The 21,527-nt window shown below is 32.8% G+C and overlaps 1 protein-coding gene and 1 pseudogene across 9 annotated transcripts in view; one reads left to right on the forward strand and one right to left on the reverse strand.

Annotated features, from left to right (window-relative positions):
* Positions 1-21,527, reverse strand: part of ZNF644 (zinc finger protein 644) — a 96,216-nt gene that overhangs the window by 24,506 nt on the left and 50,183 nt on the right. The window lies entirely within an intron of this gene.
* On the forward strand, positions 14,370-14,488 carry LOC112485794 (annotated as a pseudogene).

Consider the following 21,527-nt stretch of genomic DNA (forward strand, 5'->3'; position numbering starts at 1 on the left):
AGAGTGTGCAAATGTCAATGAAATGAAAAGCAAACACTGATGCTATACTATTATTTATTCCTGAGATTTCTCATTAAATTTGGTGTAAAAAGTTATATGCTCAAATAGGAACAATCTCACAAATCTTAAATGGACAACAGAATATTTTAACAACCAGACTGAAAGACACTGCATTTCTGTTCCTACTTATTATAATCACAGAGGTAGACAAATACAAGCTTAGTCAATTTGAAAGCCTATATTAGCTTTTCTCAACAGGAAGCAACGTTGCTAACGAAGTGGTAAATTCAGTGTTAATGAGTGGCTTCACTGTTACCACCTCAGAGGTAAAACCTTCCATGTTCCATGTTTTACCCATCTGTTCTGGTGTTAGAGGTTCAGAGATGGAACAGACGCTTCCCATTTAAAGCGACTTCATTGGTACCCCCTGAACAGCAGGGTGACAAACTATGAGAATATCATGTCGGCTCGAAGACTGCATCCTCATTACCAGAATGGCTTTATAAGAGCCTTCGGTAAGTTCAAGTTCTGAAGATCTCAAACTGTTTTGCTCAAAAATATAGAAAGAATAATATGTACACACAGATCTTTACAAAATACTGTTATAATATAAAATGAGGTCTTTAACAATCAAAGTTTTCCTTCACACCTACGTAATGAAATATGCCTTACTTGCTCCTAAACTAATGATTATCTCTACTTAAAAACAGAGAAGTTAATTCTTTTTCAGAATTTTTTATTAGCACATGATTAAAAATGTACTCCATCAGTTAAAAAGTATGCTATAAGAAATTGACTCAGTAAGCTAATATTTTAGTAACAATGAAAATTTTTCCTGTTTTAACTTTCAGACTGAAAAATGTTCAAAATACTTTTTTTCTTAACAGTATTCAAGACTCATAGCTGTTGCACTGAGATACAACGAAGAACAATGGATCATCAAAAGATGCTGCACTGAATAATGGACCTAGAATCTTGACATCGAAAATTATTTTCCTATATTCATGCATAGTTATGTGGCATCCAGGCAAGAAAATATTTGATGTACAAGCTAATTTTGCACTGTCTGATACAGCTTTTCCAACTATCTTTACATAGTCAAATATACACAACAGAGCCATTAACAACAGTTTATGTTAATATAACTAAGTAGAGGACATATTTTAAGGTAGGCATTATTAAGTTTTAAAAAAGAAAACTAATGAATAAATAAACTAATGTTATATTGTTTAGACTCCCTAAATTTCAATGAATTTGCTCTACCAATTAGAATCTTTTATAAAATGTTTAGACACTATAACTTTAATCTTCTGTGTAATGATATAACTGTAGAAATTTTCCTTTAACTGAATTTTAAAATGTTCTTTAAAAAAAAAAATCACGCACTTTATAAAAAGCTGCAAATGGAATTTTTAATCTACATAAAACATTTCACTTTCTAGAAAATCATAATGAGTTCTACAGCTATAACTGCCTGTAGTTATATACTGTGAGCATTAAAAAAAAAAGTACAAAGGTCAGATCTGTCTTCAAGATGACAGATCATCACTTATATGCCGCAAGCTAGACTTATTGTCTCAGAAATCTCAAACATCAGTATTTTTGCAAACTATCAGCACTTGCTATAACACCCTCACTACACTACATCTTGAGGTTACTACAGAAGAAATGAGGTGATAATTGCATATTAACATAATTATTCTGTAATCCCTCTGAGCAAGCTTCCTAGGTCACTCAGTAATTCAGATTAGATACAACCTTCCTGTCATCAAATCTATGCTGTCCACTTTCTGTTCATGAATAATTCTTTTTTGATAGAATATTAGCTTAATTTCATTCTTTTATGTACATTATTAATTGTATTTATTGCAAGCAGGTTAATATTTTGTGGGTACTTATTATATAATGCCAACCTTGGTCATGTAGTACAATTTCACACAAAAATATAGTACAATTTGCTCTCGTTCTACATTAGTTCGTTAATCACTATATTACACAAGTAGCTATAAATAAGTTATAATGACACCCACTAGCTGAGTTACAGTTAGGATTTGTCAGATCTTCACAAACCCTATATTCATTTAAATTATCCCTGAGAACACACGACAACTTTAGTCAGTCATAGATGAGACTAGGTTTAGGTTAAGAAGAGAAAACAATTCACAACTGTCATTCTAATTGAAAAACAAATCTTAATTAACTGAAATACTACATCTAAAATTACTGCAGTATTTAGGCCTACATATACTATACACAATATACAAACATATATACCCAACTCTCACCTAGTTTACAATGCAAGTGAAGACAGAGCAGACCATACAACCATATCAGCCAGGTAGTATCTTATTCTGGGTGTCACACTGAGAGGAAACACTAAAAAATACAACATTCATAAGAACATTCAGCATGCCATATAATAAAGAGAAAACTTGGTATGTTTAGCCTATTAGCCAATACAATTAACAATTTACAAATGTTTGAAGGTTCAGAGTATAGAAGGAAGAACACAGAATTAACATGTCTAAATCAGAAAAATGTAGATTTCACCTCATGAGTAAGAAAAACTAGAAACAAGAACCATTCAATATTGCAAAGGGTTGTCTTAAACAACAATGAATTGAGTGGCTCAGCAGGTTGAACAATGCAGAAGGGACTATAAGGCATTGGAGATTGAATAAAATGATTTCTAAGGTATGTTCTCATATGTACTGTATATTGTTAATGTTTGATTACATCATTAACATTTAATATTACTTGAAATGAGCTAAAATTGGAAGTGAAATACACTACTGTACTTCAAAAACATTCTCTAAATTCAAAATTACCTGAAATAATCCTTTAGTTAACTTGATTTTTGAACAAGAAAAAGTATGGCACCAAATGACTAGAGGCCACAGAGCTAATTTTCACCATGAAAACAACAAAGAGGTTTTTCTATTGGCAATCCCCCATCCCCTGCAAAGTCATTGAATTTGAACATCTAGAAAATATATAATGAGCAGAAAAATAAAACAAAAATACATTGGGCACATAATGTTTTCTTGCCAGCAGCATGTGGCACTGCCATGACAAACTAATAATCTGTATGTGATTTTACCACCTAAGACCAAATAACATTGAACTTAAATAGTTTTGTTCCTGATACCATGTATTATCTGTATTCTTTAATAAAAAGATGTTACAAATAGTAAGGTACTAGATCAAAAGCACCTAGCAACACAAAGTGATTCTAAATACAAAGTATACTAAATACAAGATATATCAGATATGTATCAAGAAGCTGCTTTATGGTAAAATTGAAGCAAATAACTTAAATAAAAGAAAGACAAAGGGAAGGGAGCAGGAATACAGTGGCATACCTTTAACAATCTGACAAAATCATATAATATGATAAGCTACTGTAGTAGAAAAACAAATGAGTAATTCAGTAATCAGAGGTTAAGATCTAATCAATAATTTTACAATTGAAGGAGGCAAGGTAATAAATTATAATTGCAACCAAAGGAGAGTGCTAGGTCATATTCAGCATGGAATGACTGCTTATTGCTTTTATGCTTTCATATGGTCAGAGCAAGATAAGCAATCATCTCTGTTTTGATAGGCTACATGATGCACATGTGCACATGGTTCTAGCAAGAATTCATGTTTTATTTTAAATTAAAGTTATAATTTCTTTATATGTTTTTCAAACCAAACTTTTGACCACAATTGTATAATTAACACAAGTGAAAAATGTATCAGTTCCACACTTCAGAAGTAGTGTCATCTTTGCCCTCCACCAATAGAGACTTAGTATTATTTGCCATAAATTGTTATTTAATTTTGTTTTTTTTGGTGTTCTTCAGTGCATGAATAGTTTGCTGTTTGGGCTTACTTTTGAGATATTTTATAAGTATTAACTCATCATGTCCAATAAGTGCAAAAGAAGAATATTAAAAGTCCTAGGAAGAAACAACATATAACTATATTAGAAGTGAAAATAGAGATAATAAAAAATACCCAAAGTGGTAAAATAAATATTATATATGGATATGGAATGAACTGCTTTAGAGTTAAAAATATTCTGAAGGACCAAGAGAATTCCACCATTAAAAATTACTGTGCCTATACTGACAATAATCAGCAACAGATAAGGAAATGTGACAAAGGAAGCTTTTGAGTACAAAATCGGTTTCAATGCCAGACGTCTGTACTTGCCTAATGGTTATTCAGGAAAGGCTAGAAATTTGTTTAAGAACTTAAAAGCTAAGAATGTCCATAGTGTTGCTGATGAAACTTCTGCCCCAACCATGTAGGATTCCACAGGATCAAGTTCCATTAGAATATACACACTGAGGTTAGTGGCATGACTACAAATGCAAACAATTGTGGCTTCCAAGAAATTCCTTATAACAATTGAAAGGATAATTTGTGCCTTAACAGATTGCCTGGAACATCACAAATGTTATGCTAGTTTCTTCTTTTACTCAAACATTTTTGCTCTTTCAAATTCAAAACTTCACATATTCATCTGTACATACATTTTTAAAGTTTTTTTATTTCGATAAAATTCATAAAGATTACATTAATTCATTTGCTAATCACATATTAATCATATTTAGAAAATACAAAATTATTTATAGTCTATGGAAAGTAAACATAAACATTATAACATCCAGAGAATAAATTTTATTTCACTGAATTATAATTTAATTTTATTGAAAGGGGATTCGAATTATTTTTAAAAATACTGTAATAATCTGTAATGAGTACTTAAACTTTCACCTGTATTACACGTATTTAAACTCTAGTATGAAAATTCAAATTTATATATGATTTATATTGGAAACTGACACTCTCATTGAAAAATGAAAATAGTAAAAGTTTTATTTTGTATAAAATATTTTTATTGAATGTGAACTATCCTATTGATATTACCACTTACTCAACTTACATTTTTCCCTTTCTCTAAAATTGGCTCCCCAAAATCCAATTATCTTCTAAGAAAAGTATTCCAAGGTAATCACTACTCTTCAATTATCTTCACTCGCTAATAATTCAAATACGAGAAATTTGCTTTCCTTGAAACAAAGTATACAGTAACATGCACCTCTCTCATATCACTGTCTTTAAATGTGTGTGTGTGTGTGTGTGTGTGTGTGTGTGTGTGTAATTTGTGATAGTAAATCACAAGTCGGCAACTACTTTTTTCTGATTTAACCTTTGAGTTGAAAACAAGTTTTTACTTATTGCATATTCAATTTTGAAGTTTCATTTATAAAACCAGAGATTTATTTACTGTGAATTTAATACAAAATTTCACTAAAATATTAAAGAAAACACAATGTAGTATTTAGAAAATGCAAGTACTTATCAGTAATCAAATGTGTAGCTTTATTCAAGTAATTACGATTTTAAAAATTTCCTTCAGGTTTACTCATGTGAAGAGAGAATGATGGCATGGTTAAGAGTAGCAATTTTAAACCATAAGAGATTTACAGAACTCATGATTTCCAATTTACCAAAATGTTATCAATAATTTTTTTTTTAAATTACTGTTTTATAAAAGATGACTAAAGCACATTAAAAACTGGAATAATTTCAGGGAAATTTTTAGTTTTTCTTAATATTAACTAGTCAAAAAATATTGCTGGTAGTTTATTTTACTGTACTGTTCTCTAAGTAAGGAAGTCTATACAGGACACATATCTATAAAAAAGCTATCAATAAAAAGTAATACATTATGTCCCCAGTGAGTAATATGGATTACACATTCTATATTTCAGAAGAGGTAGAAAGTCCTATAAAATATCATGACTGAGAAAAACCTCACAAAAAAGGAGGGTTTTGGCTAAATTTTATAGTACAGTACCAAGTGACTTTGGAGATAGACATGCTTGGGTTTGAAAAATGGCTCCAAGACTTTTAGCTTAAGGCAAAGTTATTCCACTTTCCTTAAACTTCCATGGCTTCATCAATAAAACACAGATAATACCTACTTAAAGGATTGTACATAAAACATGTAGCACAGGGCCTACCATCTAGTAATTACTCATTAAGTGTTAATTCCCTATGACCCTTGCCATTAACTTGTTTCATTTACAGAACGTCATGATGAGTTTGTGCACTGCTCCTAGTGATGAAGGAGGCCCTTACAAGCAGGAATTTATTCTGGGGCGAGATAACTGGTACTTTATACCACTCTTAGGGTACAATAAACGGATAAATGCACAAAGCTAGAATTAGAAGAAGCATATCTTGAGTTGCTGGGGCTAGAATTCTAACACTCTCGTGGGAATAAAGCAGAGCTTCAGTGAGATAATATTCAATAAGCAATAAAGAGGGAAATTACAGTGCTTGATCCAGTGCTCTGAGGATAAAGGACATAGTCACTGAGGATTTAAAAGTTTCTGATTCCTTAGGGTCTATGAAGGACATGAATTGATCTTTCCTTTCTCATAAAACACCAATGAAATGAAAGCAGATGGACTAGAAGAGAAAGACATACCAAGGCAGATAAAACCATAGCTAGAAAAGTCATAGACAAGGGCTGCTAAAAAGAATGAAATAATAATCTCAAATAAAACAATCAAGTAAACAAAAAAACTAAAAACAGGTTTTATACAAAAGAATATGAATTAGAATAGCATCAGATTTTTCAATGTCAAGATGAAGTGTTAAGTTAATGGAGCAATGACTTCAGAGTTTGGGGTAAACTTTATTATGACTCAAGAATTCTATATAGAGACACATTACATAATAGTCGAATGTGAGCACACAGCCTCTAAAAGTTTACCACTTGCCACCATCTCAGAAAAATTTTTCCAAAAGGCTGAGTGTGTGAGAATCTGAAAATGATTGAAATTCGTGTTGTGTATTTTCATTATTTTATCTCTGAGGTTATACTTATTATTAATAGTGATTGAAATATAAGAATCTGAATGTTTGTTAAAATTATAAGTTTAATCACTAGAAGAATAAAGAGAAGTAAATATACTCAAAATATACTTGATATCCTCAGATTCTATATTTTGATCCACTCCCCCCCCACTTTATTGACATGTATTAGACAATTAGTTGCTCATATTTACACTGTACAATTCATTTTTTAAATTATACCTGGCACAAAATATATTCCAGTTTCAGTTGTATAACCTAGTCATCAGAGATCCACATAACTTGCAAAGCGGTCACCCCACTAAATCTAGTACCTCTTTTCCCCCTTACATATTATTAACCATCTTCCCCATGCTACAAACTACATCTCCATGTCTATTCTGCAACTATCCATTGGTACTTCTTAATGCCTTTGCCTTTTTTTCCCCATCCGCTATCCCCCTTCCATCTAGTAGCCTTCAAAATATTATCTGTATCTATGAGTTTATTACTTCTTTTGCTGTTTATTTGTTCTTTAGATTTCACACATTTCTGCTTGTTGTTGTTGATGATTTTGTTCTTTAGATTCCACATGTACGTGAAATCATGCGATAATTTGTCTTTATCTGATCATTTCATTCAGCACAATACCCTCTAGGTCCATCGAGGTACTATCTTTTTCCATCCCCTTCCCTTCAGTGTGTGTGTCTTTTAATCTGAAGTGAGTCTCTTATAGGCACCATATGTAGAGATCTTGTTTTCTTATCCATTCAGCCACTCTATCTTTTGGCTGGAGCACTTAACTCTTTTCCACATGAGGTAATTGTTGATAAGAATGTAGTTGTTACCATTCTTTATTCCTATTTTTGATACATGTTTTTTCTCCTTAAAGAAGTTCCTCCAACATTTCCTGTAATACTGGCTTGGTGGTGATAAATTCCTTAGCTTATTGTTGTCTGGAAAGCTCTTTATCTGTCCTTCAACTCTGAATGACAGCTTTTCGGGATAAAGTATTCTTGGTTGTAGATCCTGGGTTTTCATCACATCAAGTATTTTTTGCCACGCCTTTCTGTCCTGCATTCTTTCTCTTGAGAAATCAGCTACAGTATTATGAGTGCTCCCTTGTAGGTAACTGCTTTTCTCTTGCTGCTTTTAAGATTTGCTCTTTGTATTTAACATTTAGCATTTTAATAATGATGTGTCTTGGCGTGGGCCTCTTTGGGTTCCTGGTTTTGGGGACTCTCTGAGCTACTGAGGTTTTATGTCTATTTCCTTCACCAGGTTAGGGAAGTTTTCCATCATTATTTTTTTAAATAGCTGTTCGACGTCTTGTTTTCCTTCCAGTATCCCAACGAGACGGATATTTTTACCTTTAATAGTGTCCCATAAGCTCCTTAAATTATTATTATAGTCTTGGCTTCCTTTTTCTTGCCATTCTGATTGAGTGTCCTCAGCTTCCTCATCCTCTATATCAGTGGTTCAATCCTCTCTTTATTGACTCTGTTTATTCCATTTCATATACTTCTCATCTCAGATAATGTGTTCTTCACTTCAGACTGGTTCCATTTTTATGTTTTTTTATCTCTTTTTTGAAGTTCTCACTGAATTCATCTACACTTCCCCTGAGTTCATTGAGCATTTTATAACCAGTGTTTTGAACTCTGCATCTGTTAGATTGCTTGACTCCCTTATTTCTGGATCTTTGTTCTGTTCTCTCATATGGTTTCTGCTTCTTTGTCTTCCTATTTTGGCTGCCTTTCCATGTCTGTTTCTATGTACCAAGCAAAGCTCCTAAGTCTCCCGGTCTTATTCGTGTGGATTTGTTAAGATTCAGCAAGCAATCCACAGATGCTGTGCTTATAGTTGCCTCAAAAGGCCACGCCAGAAACCGAGGCCAGCTGCCTCTACCAGTGTGAGTCTAGGCACTGTTCAGCAAGGAGAACCTGACTAAGCAAGGACATACCTGGATGTGGCTTGGGTGGGGCCGTGAGTTGGGAGAGGCGGAGTTTCAGAGAATCCTCTGGGCAGAGTGACTTACTATATTGTGTTTTAAATTAAGAAGTACAATGCGTTTTGAGTGGGAGGCTGACAACTCTGAAAAACTACTGAAAAAAACAAAAAAACAAAAATGACCTTCAAAAGGTGAGTAGAACAGCAGAGTAGAGAAGCCTGATGAAATGAAGTATTTCTCCTGAACATTGATATTTTTTTAAAGGGGCAAGAAAAGAATGAAAAAAAGATAAAAGTTAAGAGACTCAAAGTCTAGATCCACAAATTATACCACATGAGAATTTTAGAAGAAACCAGGGAATGGAGAAGAGGACACAATAAAAAAAAAATTTCAGAACTCAAGAGACAAAGAAATATTCAGATTAACAGGGCTCAACAGGACAAATAAAAAGACATGCCACTTGACGAGTCCTGGGAAAATTTCAGAACTAATTTCCAGAAAACAAAACAAAAACTAGACTATGCTACAAATGAACAAGAATACACAATTCATGATCAGTAGTGCTGTCAGACTTTTGAGGGAAATGGTTTTTATAAATTAAATCTGTCTGAAAAAATTACAAAAGGAGAACATATTTGTTGCAATCTCCTCTATTTTATCCACTCTCTTCCAATGTTAATAGTCAGGTGTATCCTCCTTTCTCTTATTCATATAAACATATATGTGTATATACGTAAGTTCTGTGTTTATCTTTATAGAAATGAAATTATACCCATGCTACAATAAATAGCCATTTATAGCCTTACAGTTTTTATTTCAATAATATAGGTTCTTTAAAAAGTTATATGTGCATTTTTTTACTTTAATGTACATTTCCAAATCATTTCCCCAAATTTTTATCAATATGCATGTGTACTTCCAACATATAAGAATTCCTGTTTCCCCACATTCTTATAATTTTTGCCAGTATCATACTGGATCTTATGTGAAAAGTTTTAAAGTCAGAATTCTATAACTAGCTAAACTAACATTCAAGTATCACAACAAAACACAGACACTTTTGAACAAGCAAGGATTCCAAAAGTTTACTGTCTATAAATGAGAGAATTACTCATGGAGATAATCAGGCATAGAGAGAAGAGACTATATAAGAAAAGAAGACATAAGACAATAAAATTAGTAAGCAATTAAACCACTAAAACATCCAATTAAATCTAACAGTTGATAATTGTTCAAAATAGATTCTTATGAAAAGTATATAATATTTAATAACATGAGAACTAAGATCCCTAAAACACTTTAGCATGGGTAGTTAGACTAGTGGACACTGACTTTTTAAAAATGTGTTAAAATGTTAAGGGTAACTACTGAAATAAGATATATAATTTCAAATCTCTAGAATTAAAGAGAAAATTTGATCCAATAAAAATAAAAATCAACAACAGAACATAGCGAAGAAAAAATAAAAATAAGAAAGCAGAAAAAGTCCAAACACATGAGTATTCACGATAAATGTAAAAAGTTCATATATTAAGAAAAGGCATTCATATTTGTTTTGTTTTATTTTTAAAAATGTTATTTATTGTTTATAAAAGAAACACCAAGATTAAAAATAAGATGACAAAAAATAAACTAGACAAATGTCGATGAAAAGAAAGATGTCTCTACTATCAGAAAAATCAAATGAAATTTAAGACAAAAAGCACCAAATCTGCTAAAGATGAATATTATATATTAAACAAAGTATACCAATTAATATTATACATTTATAAGATCTACCAAGAATATAACATGGATGAATTCCTTTGCATAAAACAAAACGGCCACGAAGTACATAAACCATAAACTTTTATAAGTATTAGGAGAAACTGACAGTCACAAAGAGAGACTTTAAACACTTCTCCCCTATAGTCAACAGATCAAGGAGAATATTCTAGTTTTCTTAACCCAATCTCCTCTTTCAAGATCATCCTTCTCTCCCTTTACAAAAGAAAGGTTCCCAAACACAAATCTGCATCCTTCCCCATCTCCATCAGTCACTCAGGTCAATAACCTTGGAGCAATTTTCTTTATTCTTTTATTCACACTTCATATCCAAACTATCAGGAAATCCTATCGCTGCCTTCAAATTACATCCAGAATCCAATCACTTCCCCCTATTGCTACGCCCAAGTCTACTAATATCTCACTCCTATATTATTTCAACATTTTCTTAACCTGATTTTAGTGCATCTACCCTTGCCCACCTACTGTCTATCTCAACGCCATAATCAGATTGTTTTAAAATCTAAGACAGATAATGTTCCTCAAAACCCTTAAATGGCTCTGTTTTTTACCTCTCAGAAAAAAAAAAAAACTTAAAAATGGCAGTATTTCTAAATTCTTTTAGAGGATATAAAAAAATTTTTAAAGACCACTGATCAAATACATAGAGAACTCTATACAAGAAACAAACATTCTATATTTTTAATTTTTCAATTACAGCTGACATTTAGTATTATTTTATGTTAGTTTCAGGTGTATAGCATAGTGGTTATAAATTTATATAATTTACAAAGTGATCACTTGATGAGTCTAGTATCTACCTGGCACCACACATAGTTACCACAATATTACTGACTATATTCCTTATGCTGAAAACAACAAAACATGCTGAAAGAAATTAAAGGAGGCTTAAATAAATGGAAAGCTATCCATGTTCATGGATTTGAAGATGAAACATTGTTAAAATGGCAAAACTTTCCAAAGTGATCTACAGATTCAATACAATCCTCATCAAAATTCTAATGGTCTTCCCACCCACCCCCCAGAAATAGATAAGCTTATCCTCAAATTCATATGGAACTGAAAGGGGTCCTAAAGGGCTAAAACAATGTTGAAAAAGAAATGAAATAGAAAGGCTCACTGATTTAATAATTTACTACAATGCTACTATAATCAGTGTGGTACTAGCATAAAGGCAGACATATAGAACAACGGAATAGATCTGAAAATCCAGAAATAAACCCAAACATCTGTCGCCAACTAATTTTTAACAAAGCTGCCAAGATCATTTAATGGGGAAAAATAAGTCTTTTCAACAAATGGTGCTGAGAAAACTAAACAGTCACATGTAAATGAAGCTGGACCCCTATCTCATATCATGCACAGAAATTAAATCAAATGGATCGACATGTAAATATAAGAGCTAAATCTGTAAAGCTTTTAGAAGAAGGCCTAAGGATGGATCTGGATGACTTTAGATTTGGCACTGGTTTCTTAGATTTGACACCAAAAGCGCGATGAACCAAAGAAAAAAAATATAATTTGGACTTCATCAAAATAAAAAACTTGTGCATCTAAGGACAGTATGAAGATATATTTGTTAAGAGTTTACTATCCAGAATATATAAACAATTCAACAAAAAGACAAACCACCGAATTTTAAAAAAAATGGGCCAAGGACCTGAATAGACATTTCTTAAAAGAAGATATACAAACGGCCAAGAAGCCCAGGAAAACATGTTCAATCAACATCTTGGTCATGAAGAAAACTCAAATGAAAACTATAATGAGATACCACTTCACACCTATTCAAATAGCTTTAATTAAAAACAAACAAACAAACAAATAAACAAACTACAACAACTGGAAAATAGCAAGAGTTGATGAGAATGTGGAGAAATACAGACCCTCAAACATTGCTGGTGAGAATGTAAAAGGGTACATCTGCTGTGGAAAAATTTGCTGTTTCCTGAAAGAGGAGACATAGAATTACATTTGACCCAGCTGTTCAACTCCTAGATATACACACCCAGGAGAAATGAGAATACATGTACACAAAGAAACTTGTATGTGAATGTTTATAGCATCATTATTCATAATAGCCAAAAAAGAAGTACATATTACAACTTGCATGAAACTTGAAAACATTATGCTAAGAAGCCATATACAAAGGTCACATATTGTATGATTCCTTTAATATGAAATATTGAGAATAGGCAAATCCAGAGGCAGAAAGTAAAGGGTACCAGGTGATAGTGGAAGGGGTGAATAAAAAATGATTACTTAATGGATACAAGGGCGTTGAAACAGTTTTGAAATAAAGAGCTGATGGTTGCATAATATTCTAATATACTAAGTATCACTAAATTGTACACTTAAAATGATTAACGTATGTTATGTGAATTTCACCTCAATTAAAAAGGAAAGATGGCAATCATAAAATGCCCCTATGTTCTGACAACATCGAATTTAGAGCAAACTTCCACTTCCTTAGAACCTCTCTAAAATTACCCAAGCAAAGTCCAAATCCTATCATAGGTTCTTACCAAATACCCTCTTAAAAAGACAAACAGGTGCCCTGTAGTGTGCATATCCTTCACTGTAAAAAACTTATTCAACTATAGGTCATCTTGTTGCTCATTTTGGCTCAAAGGCATTGATAAAACCAAGCTAATTTCTCAACAGAAACAACAGAAAACAGAACACAAAAGAATAATATCTTCATTAAAAAAAAAAAAAAAAAAAACCAGCTGCCAATCCAGAATTCCAACCATTACAAAACTATAATTCAAAAGTGGTGAAATACAGAACATGACCAGACAACAAAATCTGAGAGGATTTCTCAGCACAAATCTACACCAAAGGTTATATACTAAAGGATGTGCTTTAGAAAAAAAAAAAAAAAATCACAGATGGAGAACTGAAGATGCAGGAAGAAAAAGTGATAAAAATAACTATGTGGGTAAATTTTAAATCTGACAAAATATTGATGCTGTCTTATGGAGATTAAAGTACATGTGGAGTTAAAAAATACGTAAGTATTATAGCAAATAAACTGAGCAAGGGGTAAGCAGGGAATTAATGGAATTAAAATGTTTTAGGTTCCTTGCATCATCTGATACAAAATAATTTTGAATCAGACTCTTATAAGTCAAGGATGCATGTTGCAATCTCTAGGGCAACAGGTCCCAAAAGTGAAGTCTGCGGATCTCCTGGGGGTCCCTGAAACTCTACTAGAGAATCATCAAATTCACAACTATTTTCTTAATAATACTAAGACCTTATTTGCCTTTTTTATTCTCATTTTCTTACAAGTGCACAATGGAGTTGTCCAGAATATGACTTGTGAAATCCCAAAAAATTAAAGCAGAAGCAGGTATGAGAATCCAGCTATCTTCCTTTAGGCTAGACATTAAAGATATTTGCAAAGAATGTAAAACAATGCTACTCTTCTAAATTTTGTTTTGGAAAGTATATTTTTCACAAAAATATGTTACTTATTGTTATCATTCAATGGGATATTCTTGTTTCCCCAAACAAAAAAATTATCTGACCCAAAATGTCACTTGTGTCAAGGTTTGAGAAACACTGGCATAACCAAATAAACAAAAGTTCTTTTTAAGAATTTAAATGGGTCTTGAGAACAAAGAGATTCAATTATTTAAGTTCATGAAAAGATAATATGGCTTCATGAATTGGAAGACTTAATATCATAAAGATGTGAACACTATCTCAAATTAAAAAATAGATTCAATTTTTATAAAACTGACAATGTGACTATAAAAAATTATATGGAGTCTATGGCCATGCCACCCTGAACATGCCCGATCTCGTCTGATCTCAGAAGCTAAGCAGGGTCGGGCCTGGTTAGTACTTGGATGGGAGACTACCTAGGAATACCAGTTGCTGTAGGCATTAAACAAAAAATTATATGGAAATGCAAAGAGTCAAGAACAAGGTGGAAAGACTTGCTTTTTTGAATGTAAAGACGATATAATGTAATATAAGTTAAAACAATGTAGTTCTGGTGCAAGGGTAAAGTAGACAAATGGAAAAAAAATACAGCCAGAAACAGACCCACGAGTGGGTCATTTGATTTATGACAAAGGTGATACTGTAGAGCAGTGCAGAGACAATCTTTTCAATTAATGGTGCTGCATAAAATGTATATCCATAAGGTAAAAGAAGTGACCTCTATACTTCACACAATGTTCAGAATCAGTTCTAAGTAGAAGCCAAATCTAAACACATAACAAACAATATGCAAAATAATATACAGAATCAGTTCTAGGAAGAAAGTAGAAAGCAAAAGAATAAGCATCTAAGACAGTGTCCCTCAACTTCAGCACTTGTGATACTTTGGGCTAGAGGTAGCTGTTTGTGCACTGTAGGATGTTCAACAACATCCCTAGCCAATTCACTAGATGCCAGGAGTATTCCACCCGCCCAGCTGTAAAAGCAAAAAATATCTTGAAATATTGCCAAATGTTTCACAAGCTGCCCGGGGAGTCAAAGGTGTGGGGTAAGAGAAGAGAAAATTGCCTCTACTTGGGAACCACTATTCTAAAAGATAACATAAGAGAATATCTTCCTATCTTTGAAGCAGAAAAAGACTTCTTAAACAGGACACAAGAAACACTGACTATAAAGGAAAACTGATAAATTGGACTACATTAAAATTAAGATCTTCCTTTCATCAAGAGAATATTAACAGGGTGGAAATGAAGTCGAAGTGTGATATATTTTTCCAGCAAATGTAATCAAGCAAAGGACTTGTGTCTAGCACATATAAAAACTCCTAAAGACAAAAAAAAAAAAAAAAAAAAAAAAAACCCACAAAAATTCTAATAAAAAAAATAGGGCTCATATTCATAAAATATGTAACTTCTATAAATCAGTAATATTGAACGCTCAATAGTAAAAAATTTTAAAAAGGTAAGGAGAGGACAGAAGAGACTTCACAAAAGAGGATATCCAAACAGCCAATAAATTTATAAAAAAGTACTAAATCTCATTTGGAATCAGGAAAAGGCATCCTCCCAAAGGGCTATAATTAAAAAGGCTATTAATACCACATGGTAGTGACAATAAAGAGCAATAGGAACCCTCATAACCTGTTGATGGGATAGGTTCAACCACTTTGAAAACAATTTTTTGTTATCTTCTAAATTTGAACATATATACATGAATGACCCAGCTATTCTCCTCCCGGTATACACTCAGCATAAATATTGTACAAGTGCCCCAAAAAACATGTACAAGAATCTTCATGACAGCATTATTCAATTCAAATGCTAAAAGTAAAAAGACAGTGATAAAATGTACAAGTTAGCTACAGCTACATGTGAAAACATCCACGAATTTCCCCAACAAAATAAGCAGAGACAAATAATACTGCTATGTAATTCTATTTACATAAAAGTTCAAAAGCAGGTTAAAACAAAGCCATATTCTTTGAAGCCTAGACAGTGGTTACTCCAGAACACAGGAAAAAGAGTGATTGAAAAGGAATTATAGGGAGTTTCTGGGTTGTAGGCAGTATTCTATTTCTTGGTCTGTGGTGGTCACGGGGTATTTACATCGTGGTGATTCACTAAACTGTATACTTATACTCTGTGCTCTTACCTGTATGTATTATATTCCAATTTCTAAAAAAAGATATCTCTTATATGCTGTGTATACAACCTAGAAGAAGTCGATAATTACATAAATACTTTAGCTATTAAAATCATATCTGAGAACATAATAACTTTCCACATCTTACAGTTCGGGGTCCTTTTTCTAATTAAATAAAATAAAAATACCTTAAAAAGGACTGTCTGAGTTTTCAGTATGCTGCAGGAAGACAATGAAATATATTTAAATTTTCTGTTTTCCTATGTTTCACTTACCTTGATCACCTGAAAAAATCCAATCACTTAGTTTTATATGAGGCAAAATAAAATACATATCTTGGAAAGTGTTAATATTAAAAGAGAGTTGAAGATGTTTGTTTCTAATATTAAAAATATATTTTTCTGACATTTAGATGAAGAGGATTAAGGAAAAATATAAATGATGCCTGAACTAAAAGAGATTTCTATCAAAAATCTGTATACTTCCATCCCCACCAAACTAAGCTTGAATTTATATTTTTATATTCCATGTCATATTTTTATAAAACTCAATTTTACAATGCCAATTGTTATTTTACATACAAAATAAAAATCAAACATTTATAATATTAAGTTGCTTAATAATAAACAGCTCCCCTCTGAATCTAATCATTTATGTAGAATAGCATAGTTAACAGCAAACATTCCGATTCATTTTTAAGCCAAGTAGTGCCACCAAGTGGCAGCAAATTCTTTTCCCAAAATACCGGTCAAGCGACAGAAAAAGTTCTACTGAAATATAACATAGGAATGGAAAGAAACCAATCTTTCAATAAACTTTAAGTAAACAGGATTGTAAAATATCTTGGCACAAAAGTTTTTAACAAAACAAAAGAGGTCAATCTTTTTGGGGGAAAGTATGTATCACTATGATAGACTTAAGAGTTTCAATGTTAAATTTTTCTTAGAAAACAAGTAACTATAAATATAATGCTACGGTGCTTACTTTTTGTTGCTTATTGTTTTTTAATTCTATATTTTCTTAAAAGTCTTAAGTTACTTTAGAAATTAATGAAACACACACAGTAAAAGACCTGAAGGTTTTAGAACAATGTTACCGTCTTGTGAGGAGAGTAGGAAAACAATCTGTTCCAGGCCTTTCCTTGGCTTACAGATCTTCTTATGTCTCTTCAAATTGTCTTCCCTCTATGTATTGTCTCTGTGTCAAAATTTTCCCTTTTTATAGGAACACTAGTAGTAACTAGATTAGGACCCACCTTGATGACCCCTCTTTAAGTAGATTATCTCTGTAAAGACTTAATTTCCAAATGAGGTCCCACTGAGGTACTGGGGATTAGGAAGGACTCCAAGTGAATCTGGGATTGAGGGAGAGGAGTATGACAGTTCAAGCAGTAACGTGATGCTTCTGTATTTGAACATTTTTGATAAGACTATTTTTCTTATTTAAAAAAATGACAAAAATAGCTCTTGAAGGTTGTTAAGTGATAGACTATTTTTGATATTGCGATATATAATAAGAAACATGAATTTGGTCTTCCTCCCAGTTTCTGGTGTAGAGCTCCAAAACCCTTGGAATTTTCAAAGTAAGGAGAACTATAAAGGTGTCTTAATTTTAATGAAGCGGCTTTCGGAAAGTACCTAAACTGGGGACTTGTTTCCAGAGGAGCCAACCATGTAATGAGATGGCGGGAATTTTCACTCCCAGTCACCTGACCTTCTGAGTGGGAAAGGAACTGGAGGTTTGATCAATCACCAATAGCCAGTGATTTAATCAACCATGCCTACATAACAAAGACCCCAGAAAACTCCAAAAGGACAGGGTTCAGAGAGCTGGAAGTGCAGAGAGCGGCATGCTTGGAGAGGGCATGGAAGCTCTGCACCCTCCTTTCCCCATACTCTACCTTATGCATCTCTTCCACCTGGCTGTTCCTGAGTTATACTTTATAATAAACTGGTAATCTAGTGAGTAAATATGATTGCTGAGTTCTGTGAACTGTTCTAACAAATTAACTGAGCTCAAGGAAGAGGTCATGGGTATCTCTAACTTAGAATCAGTGGGTCAGAAGCAGTACTAGTAACAACTTGGGTTTGTGATTGGCTTCTAAAGGTATGTATGTGCATGCAAATGTGTATATGTATGTTGGGGGAGGGGGTAGAGTCTTGTACGACTGAATCCTTAACCTGTGGAATCTGATGCTGTCTTTTGGTGGATAGAGTCAGAATTAAATTGAGTTGTAGGACATTCAGCTGGTGTCTGGAGAACTGCTTGGTGGTGTGGAGGAAACTTTCACTCCACACAGTGAAACTGGGTCTAGAACCCAAATAATAATATTTTAATTTCATGACCAGCAAAAGAAATGACTAAATTTTAGTATAAAGCTAGATATATAAAATACCAAAGTAATGTGTCATATAGTTCATGCCTGACCCAATGCATTAGTAGTCCTAGACCTCATCTCCTAAACAGTCTCCCTATTCTCACTGTACCCCAGCTACAGCAGCCTCTTTGTTATTCCGTGACTAGGCCCCACGTACTTTGTACTTAATGTTTTCTGCCTGGAGTTCTTCCTCCAAATATATGTATAGATCTGGTACTTTAGTTTCAATGATATCCTTCTCAGTTCTTAGACTATTTTTCTCCAGACTGAATTGTATAATTTTGACATACAGTACAAACTTTGACTGTTTCTCTGATATCATAATGATAATTAAAATGGGTCAAAATAAATTTTTAAAACAAATTTCTATCATTAATGATATAAAAAAATAAGGCTGTAACTCCCTCCCAGATTTATGACTTTTTTCCAAATACTTTATTTTTCAGATGACACAGATGCATACCTACTTGCCATAGCAAATCAAAAGTTATATATCTGACAATGCATTACATTTTATTACATTTTAAGAGTATGTAAATATTCATTACAGAAAACAATTCCAGTAATGTCATTCAATTCATTAATTCATTCGGTTATATGAGAACATATTGAACTCACTGTTTATAGACTGAATTGTGTCCCTCCCTGTCCTCCAACAAATATCATATGTTGAAACCCTAACCCCAGGTACCTCAGAAGGTGGTTATATTTAAAGACAAGGTCTTTACAGAGGTAACTAAATTAAAATGAGGCCATTAGGGTGGTCCCTAATCCAATCTGACTAGTGTCCTTATGAGATTAGAACATACAGAGAGACAACAAGAATGCACACTCACAGAAAATAAGGCCAGGCAAGGACACAGCGTGAAAGCAGACATATGGAGGCCAAAAAGGCTTCAGGAGAAACCAAAACTACCTTGGACTTCTAGCCTTCAGAACTGTAAGAAAATCAATTTCTGTTGTTTAAGCCATCCAGTCCATGGTATTTTCTTATGGCAGCCCTAGAAGACTAATATACTCATCTTGATAGAATCAATAAGATGTTTATTATTACACTGCATCTGAAGGTTCTGTTCTGATATATGTGAAGAACCAGTAATTTTTGGTATACTGAATATACCAAAGTAAGGACACCTCCACTATTATTTATGCTAAATGCTGGAACTTACAAAGAATATCTGTTTGGACATACGAGCAGGTTTGCCTGAGAAAAAATTTGGTCCTGTCTACCCGTATTACTGCAATCCTATGCTGCAATGAGATGGATCTCTACCTCGATTGGTACCCAGGTCAATTTCCTGAATGGTCAGAAGAGAACAACTTAGCTACGATGTACCTGATATATAAAATATGGATCTCCTTTCAGCCCATCATATAAAAAACTTATATTTGGGGCCTCTGCAAATGACATTAATTAAAATAGTTTGCTAACTCTCTTCTTCTATAGTTGAGAGAATTGTGGACTAGTGGTCAGAAACCTAGCTGTGTTTCAAAAAACTTAAGTCTTTTCAAAAACACAGATTGCAGAATTTATTCCTTAGCATTTATGGTTCAATTTTGCTAAGGTTCACAGTTTTGTTTTATTTTAAGTAACCCCAGACAACTCTAATATGTAGTCAAGATCATCTAGAACAGGTTTCTCAAACATGTCTGCACTTGGAGACCTTTTAAAAACTACCGATGTTCAGTCTCCCTTTGTAGAATTTGAGAATGTAGGTCTGGCACTATTAACCTTAAATATATATTAAAATATTATGTATTTCATAATATATAACAAAATATATATATTAAAAGAATCTGCTAGAGAGCTGAAGATGTAGCCATGATTGAAAACCATGGTCTAGAATCCAGGTATCAAGATTATTATGTGTTAGGATTAATACGAAGTATGTACAACCATATACTGTCCTATTGTAAAATATATTATCATATTTCATTCAACATATTTTCCTTAGTAGTAAAGACAGAATAAAGGACAGTATACACTGAAATATGGCTTCATTATAAAAAGCATCTGTGAACCTTCAATTATCCAAACACAAAGGGAATGAGATCCTCAACAAAATACTAGCAAAAAGAATTCAACAGTACCTTCAAAAGATTAAACAATACCAAGTGGGATTTATTCCCGGAATGCACAGATAGTTCTACATACAATAATCGATCACATTAATAGAATAAAGGACAAAAACATAACCATTTCAACTGATCCAGAAAAAAAACATTTGACAAAATTCAACATCATTTCATAATTTAAAAAAATTCAACAAATACGAATACAAGGAAACTACCTCAACGTAATAAAGTCTAGATATGAAATGCCCACAATTAACATCATACTAAAGGGTAAAAGACAGAAAGCTTTCCTCTAAGATCGGGAATAAGACAAGGGTGACCACTTCCACTGCTTTTACTTAACAGTACTGAAGTCCTACCCAGAGCAACCCGGCAAGACATAGAAATGAAAGACATTCAATTTGGAAAGGAAAGAATAAAAGTTATCTCTGTTTACAGACAACATGACCTTATAGGTAGAAAATCCTAAAGATTTCACAAAAAAAGCTATCAAAAATAATAAATGAATTCAGTAAAGTGGCAGCATACAAAAGTCAACACATCCCCTATCTTATATATCACAAAAATTAACTCAAAATAGATTAAGGACTTAAATGTAAGACCTGAAGACATTAAACTCCCATAAGAGAACACAGGGAAAAAAAACTTCTTGACATAGTATTGGCAATAATTTTTGGGACATGAAACCTAAGGAACAAGCAACAAAACAAAAAATAAACAAGTGGGACTACATCAAACTAAAAAGCTTCTGCACAGCAAAAGAAACAATCAACAAAGTGAAAAGACAACCTTACAGAATGGAGAAAAATGTATTTGATAAGGGGTTAATATGCAAAATACATGAAAAACTCATGCAATGCAATACATTTGCATTTTTTTCTTTTT

The sequence above is a fragment of the Pteropus alecto genome, unplaced genomic scaffold (assembly GCF_000325575.1).
Source record: "Pteropus alecto unplaced genomic scaffold, ASM32557v1 scaffold25, whole genome shotgun sequence".
Taxonomy (NCBI): Eukaryota; Metazoa; Chordata; class Mammalia; order Chiroptera; family Pteropodidae; genus Pteropus; species Pteropus alecto.